This window comes from Pristis pectinata, chromosome 25 (assembly GCF_009764475.1).
Source record: "Pristis pectinata isolate sPriPec2 chromosome 25, sPriPec2.1.pri, whole genome shotgun sequence".
Lineage (NCBI taxonomy): Eukaryota > Metazoa > Chordata > Chondrichthyes > Rhinopristiformes > Pristidae > Pristis > Pristis pectinata.
In genome coordinates, this window is record NC_067429.1 from 12270800 (window position 1) to 12278068 (window position 7269).

The 7269-nt window shown below is 43.4% G+C and overlaps 1 protein-coding gene across 1 annotated transcript in view; it reads right to left on the reverse strand.

Annotated features, from left to right (window-relative positions):
- LOC127582961 (signal transducer and activator of transcription 5B-like) overlaps positions 1-6050 on the reverse strand; it is a 107052-nt gene extending 101002 nt beyond the window's left edge. Inside the window, 1 exon segment of the mRNA XM_052038619.1 lies at positions 5888-6050. The gene's annotated coding sequence lies outside the window, so the exon portion shown is untranslated.
- Between the last annotated feature and the right edge of the window lie 1219 nt (positions 6051-7269).

Here is a 7269-nt window from a genome sequence, read left to right on the forward strand (position 1 = left end):
ACCTGATATTGTAACTTTGGATATACAGCAGGTCATTAGCATGTCCAAGACAGCTATGTTGTTGGGTTAAATTAGACTGTATGAGATAGAGAGAAGTTAATAGATTAAGTGACTGGATGGATTGTTACAAATGGATTTGAATATAGGCCAATGTGGAATCTTGAGAATCAGGATCAATGGGACCCCTATCCAACATCTGTGTACCTGTTACTCAGTGTGTGGAACTGTACCCCTGTAAGGGACAGTGCCCATGAGACACATACCCTACAGAAGGGTCACAGGAAGGCAATAATATTCCCAATAATGCAACAGATTCCTGTCTGAAAGGCCCTCTGACAACAACAGTACTGAGAATCTGTTGTACAAATCATAGCTGTGTGATTGAGATGATGAAGACAGAGTGAAGAGAAAAGGGGTGGAATGGGTATGTGTGTATCGATAAGTATTACTTTAACTTCTTACATGTGAAGCTTATTATGCAGATGTCAAAGATGTCAACCGACACCCACAATATATCAAGGTTGCACTGTATAAATATTTATACTTCAGCTAATGATGAAAAATACTACTTCTTTGGAAGGTAACCTAATTTAAAATGGAATTACAAAAGAGTCATGGAATCACAGAGTACTAAAATAGGGTCTTCGGCCCACCGAATGTACACCGACCGTCAAGCACCCATTTAAATGAATCCCATTTTTATTCTCCCTATATTTCCCTTCAACTCTTCTCCCCACAACCAGGTTCTATCACTCATCTATATGCCAGGGGCCATTTACAGTGGTCAATTAGCCTACCAACCTACATCTTCGGGGTGTGGGGAAGAAACGTAACACCTGGAGGAAAGTCACAGTCACAGGGAGGACATGCAAAGTCTACACACACACACACACACCACTGGAGGTCAAGATTAAATTAGATCACTACCACTGAGAGGCAGCACCTTTACTAGTGTGCCATTGTACACTCAATTCTCATCTTTGTTTACCACCGAAAGCTTAGCATTTCATGATTTAACGAAAAGACCAAATGGTTTACAAAAAAAAGCAAATCCAGGCCTGATCTCATTTCCAATTTTCAGGTTTCATGCCATAGAATTTACTTCCCCTCATCCTCTACATACACATCTCTTTCTTAATTTAGCAACAATATGGATCAAAGCATACCTAGAAAATCCCAAGTCTGTAGGACGTGCGGATATAATGGAGTTTCCAACAATAAATTTCATTAAGCACGTCTTCTATTATCGCTTAGATGTGGAATAGTGCCATACTTATGATAGTACGTTCCCTTTGAGGCAGTACGTAAGCAATGCCATAGCAAATGTGTGACTTGTACACAATTATCTCCATCTCCACCTCCCCCCCCCCCCCCAACATACACAGAAATGAACAGCAGATAATAAGCTCACACCCAATCCATCTAATGGGTGGTAAAATACTGAGCATTAATACACAAATTATGTTAATGGATTAGGGTTCTATGCAGAGACAAAGAACAGCAAAAGTAACTTGTACGTTTTGGATTTGGTACGACTTCACTGTCTGTAGTTCACTTACTTAGGGAAAAAAAGACAATTCCAGTGCTCTTCAGTTTTCATTCCATCTTGTACCATAAGTCACATATTTCCCATGGCATTACTTCAATACTGTCTCAGAGGAGATATGTTGTCATAAATATTTTCCATAACATTCTCCATCATGATTTTGAGTGGGAATATCAAATAATGAATCATATTGTTATCTCCTCTTAAACAAATGCAAGGAGTTAATCTTTTCTATTAGTCTTTACGGATAGCTTTTAAAAGCATTTTCCACCAAGAGGTAGAACAGCCATGGCCTTCAAAGTCAATTTGTATTGTTTTTAGCTTATTTTTAAACCTTAAAACATGGAGAATGTTGCGTGAAGGCTGCAACCCAAAATAAGAAAATGGAGGTCAGTATTTTTAATTTCTGAAATGCAGTATATGAGTATCCATACATCCTTAGAATATCTTGAGGCAAAAACAATTTTTAACAGAAGATTTAGCATTAATGGTTGATGTTTAAATATAATTTAGCAGTTTGCATTCTGATTATATAGTGATCTTTGAATATAATGCTTGCATTTTAACTTGTACTTCCATTATATTCCACCTTGTGACATTCTGCTTCGGAGGATATCACTTTCACAGAGCATTTAATGGGTATTCATGCTGTTGTACATTCTTGTTCCTGGCCTACTAGAAACTATAAATCTGCTTATTTAGCTCAAGTTGGCCCTGGGTTTTGACAAGTCATGTATTTCAGTGGTCAGTGAGCCTAAGTGCAGACTAGGTGACCACTTTGCTGAGCACCTGCACTCAGTCCACCACAGCCACCTGGAGCTCCCAGTTGCAAGTCATTTTAATTCCCGTTCCCATGCCAGTCTTTTCTCAGCCTCTTCCCTTGCCAGGGTGAGGCCAAACGCAAACTAGAAAAACAGCACCTCATATTCCACCTGGATAGGCTACAACCTGACAACATGAACAATTAATTCTCTAATTTCAGGTAACCCACACCCCTTCTTTCCATTTCTCTCTCCTTCTGATCTACCCTGGCCCTCTCATACACACCCTTCCACAACAACCCCCCAGCTCCTGATCACCCAGTACCTTTCCCCTCCCCCACTTACACGTTACCCACTCTCCTCCCACAGGGTCCTCTATACCATCCCCCCAATGTTCCCAACTGTACCTCCCTGATTTGGTTACTCTTCACCTTCCTTATCAGATTCCATGATCTTCAGCCCTTTGTTGCCTCCCCATCTGACTCCATCTGCTAATCAACCCCTCCTAACTTGGATCCACCTGTCGCTTGCCAGCTGTTGCCACACCCCTCCCCCTCACATCTTTATATTTGCTATCTCCCCTCTACTTTTTCAGTCTAGCTGAAGGGTCTCAACATGAAACATGGACTGTCCATTTCCCTCCAAAGATTCTGCCTGACCTGCTGAGTTCCTCCAACAGTTCTTTTTTTGCTCCCAATTCCAGCATTTGCTGTCTCGTGTCTCCAGGTTCACATTGATCTTTAGGAAGTCACTAATCAGAATCTTTCCCACTTTGAGTCTCTTTGAATGTCACTTTCATTTTCTTTTAGGAAACACAGGTCAGGAGAGCAAGATATGAAACAGTGGCTTTCAAGCTCTTCAACATACTTAATGAACTACTCAAATTACATGGATAATGCCAGAAGCAAGGGGATGCAGCAACCAAAAAATATCCAGCAGCCTGGATTCTTCATCAGTAAAACAGAAGATGCAGGATCTAATAGAAGACAAGAGATGCTGCAGGTGCTGGAATCTGGAGCACAAAAACTGCTGGAGGAACTCAGCAGGTCAAGCAGCATCTGTGGGAGTAAAAGGGATAATCAACATTTCAGGTCAAAATCCTGAATCAGGACTCAAGAGGGATCTTTAAAAATATTAAGTTCAAAAGGACAGATGGAGAGAATCATTTTTAACTTGTGTACGAATTGAGAATTGCTTTTGTGAAATATCAAATAAAGAAATGAGGAATTTCTTTACACAGGAATGAAAACTTAGAACTCCATGCCACATAAAAAGGCTGCAGAGGCAGTCCTGACACATTTAAAGGGAAGCTTAACAGATACACAGTGGGAAGAGGAGATCATAGCAAGAGTGGGGCTTGTGTACATTGCTAGTAGTAGACCCGAGAGACAAAGAAGCTGCTTTCTATGATGCAGAGTCTACATAATTTTAATTGAGGATTACACTTCCAAAAGTTTGTGGGTGAGTAATGAGGACACCATTGAATGAGCTCCTTACACAAAGCCATCACATATCACATGATGTGCATGTATCTCTGTAGTCACACAATTTTAGTCAAGTAGTGAAAGCATTTCTTTAAAAGACAGCATAGTAGTCAATTCAGTATTCCTACAAATTTTGATTTTTAAACAATATGAAAATGTTTACTCTAAATAATTTCCTTAATTTCAGTAATTAAAATCATTACTTTCCAAAGACAAATACTTTAATAATGAATGCAAATCCTTGTTTACAGAAGTAACACATGCCACTATAAATCACATACCAAAACCTAGCTACAATGAATTTAACAACCAATTAACACACTTAATGGACAATTACACAAGACAAAACTGCATATCCAACCCTTGCACACCACTTGGACTCTAAACTATAATAAAGAAAATATCCAAAGCTAACTTAGCTCCATAGCTTTTCTACAGCAGTAAAGACAGTCTGTTAGCCCCAAATTAGAATCAGGTTTATTATCACTGACGTATAATAAATGTGTTGTTTGAGGCAGCAGCACAGTGCAAGACATAAAGGCATAAACATTACCATCCCATTCCCTGCATTAAAGGACAAAACTTGCTTTAACCCAATTCTTCGTTACTTCTCAGACTCATTCTTCAGCATGTTTTCAGGAAAAGCAGGAAAGGAAAAGCGGGCCCTAATAGCACGAGATCTACTCACGTCACCTTCCCCAATTTCACAAATCAGCAGCACCCCCTCCTCAATCACCTGCTCCTTTTCAAATTTGCCACAATGCAAATCACCTTTCATCTCGCCCCACTCCACAACCCAGCACACTCCGTCTCGTTCCCCTCTACCCTGCTACTCCATTTTGTGCCTATCACCCTCAAACCCTGCTCTGCCTTGCACCCTCCGCCCCACCCCCATTCACTGCCTCCCCACCCATCCGCCCCACATTCCACCTCTTTCTGCATCCTCTCCCCATCCACCAGCTCCACCTCCCCCCTCTGCCTCTACACTCCCTGCTCCTCCTCCCCATCCCTCCCTTCATCCCACCTCACCCTCCACATCCAGCACTCCATCTCACTCTGTCCGTCCCTCCACCCCGCCTCATACAGACCCTCTCCTCCTCTATCCCCCCTCCCCTGCCCCCTTATATCCCCATCCCCTCCAACCCTTCTCTCTTCTCCATCCTCCTTTCCCTGCCCCTATATCCCCAGACCCTCCATCCTCTCCTCCATCCGCCTCCTCCTCCCGACCCCCTCAATCATTCCCTGCAACCTGTGACTCCCTCCACCCCTCCTCTATCCAACCCCAACATCCCTCCCTTTCCAACCCCAACATCCCTCCCTTTCCAACCCCCTCCTCCTCCCCTGACCCCCTCCATCATTTCCTCCAATCCTTGACTCCCTCCATCAACCCTCCTCTTCCATCCTCATCCCACCCCAACGTCCCTCCCCCTCTTAAATCCCCACACTCCCTTCCCCTCCACCATTCCCTCCAACCCTTCTCTCCAACCAGACCTCCTCCATCCCACCCCGTCCCTTTACAATCCCACTTCCCTGCCCTTCCAATTCCACTCCACCCACCTCCCTCCAGTCAAGTTTTAACCAACCTCACCACCCACCCCAGCCCACAGGGGCTCGGCGCCGGGACACCACGGCCGACCGGAGGCTCCACACAACCCCGACCGCCCTCCCTCCCTCCCGCCAGAGGAAAGCAGTCAGACCTTCCTGAGGAGAAAAACACACAACTCAACCTCTCCGCACAGCAGAACTTTTACCCCCCCCCCCCTTTCCAAACACAAAAAGTCGTCAACTCCACCAGAAACAAGAAACAAAACCGGACTCCGGGCAGAAAGGGGAGTTTGATCCGCAATTAGTCCGAATATTTTTTTAGAAAAAGGAGAGCCACCGAATGCAAAACTGAAACTCGAAGCGTGCGGCCAGCGTGCTGCTAACGGACTTGGGCTTCCCTCAGCTTTTCACTGTCACCCGGGTAAATTTTTACCTCACTTTTTCAAGAAGAAAATTAAAGATATTTAAGGGGAGGGAAACCTGACTTGAAAAAACGGCCCCGAAAGCTCACGCATCAAGTAAACAGGCCGGGCGGCTGCGCTGCCTCCTACCTGGCTGGGTAAAAAGCCGCCGGCTCTGGTCTGCGCCCGGGTTTTGCTTGGAGTTTTACTTTTATTTTTCTTGCTGGGGTTTAAATGTTTTATTTTCCTCTCTCTCTCTCTCTCTCTCTCTCGGCTGCTCGCTCCAGCCCTCGGCCCCACTCACGCTGACGCAGCCCGGCCGCCTCCCTCCCACTTCCGCTCCACTTCCGCCCCTCAGCGCCGGGGCTGCTTGATTGACACACGCTTCCTCAGGGCCGCGCAAAGAGCGTCCCCAAATCCACCACGGCAAAGCAGTTAGTCCAAAGGCAATGATGCAAATTAACCCTCTGAAATAGTTATTAGTCATTTGCAGCATCGAAAGCATTTCTTTGTACTTGGATTGCTGAAAACCGTCTGACATAAAAAGTTACCATTTGCAGATGTTTCAAGGACCGAGGGGTAGAGATGAGGAAGGGTCTTCAACCTGAAACGTTTACTAGTTTCACTTTCCACAAATGCTGATTGGCTGGCTGACTTCTTCCAGCATTCATCTTTCTAAAACTATTATGGCTTTTTGAAGACGTCAGTTAACGATATTCAAAAGAAAGAAGGCAAATAGAATTTGACATATTTCCCTAGAACTTCACAGGAGTTGGATTGCATTTGAAAAGTAGTCACATTGTATATGGAAAAATCTCACCAAGAGCACAGAATTGTTGATTGAGAAAGTATGCTGTCCAGGTTATTGGGAAAAATCTCTTGTCCTTATATATATCAACATCAGTAACTCCAAGTTCAACCTTGGTCAATAGTACTATATGTGCAATTAAGATATGTCAGTTTGTTGCACCCTGCCTCAGAAATTCAATTCTTTTGACAACCAATGAAATTAATCTTGGAGGTAGAATGCAAATTCTGCTGCAACTACAAAGTGTGCTTAGCACTGGATCTTTTAGGTTCAAAATTGTAAATAGAATCTTGATTTAAGGCATCATCACAAGTTGGCAGTTCCTTTAACAATGCAACACTCCTTTTGCACTGCACTGAACTATAAAATTAAATCTGATGAGCTCCATCTCTTAGTCTATGCACATCAGGTTCTGGTTTTTGTGCTACTGGATGTTAGCAAAGCTAGGAACCTCGTGCATAGGAGCTAATTGGACTCCTGTGGTATGAAAAGAACTCGGATGGCATTTTAACCATGGCCTGATCGGTGAAACTATTGCATCCTTCTCACAGGCTGAAGCAGTTTAACGATTGGTCAGAGGTTATGATGAGGCACTCCAAATAAATCAAAATATCATCTTTTTGGGAAGAACGAAATGTAAAGAAAAAGGAAACAGACCCTAATGTCTAACTCTCCCTTCTTTAATGAAATTCTCACTAACTACTCATTCATCACTTGTTTGCCT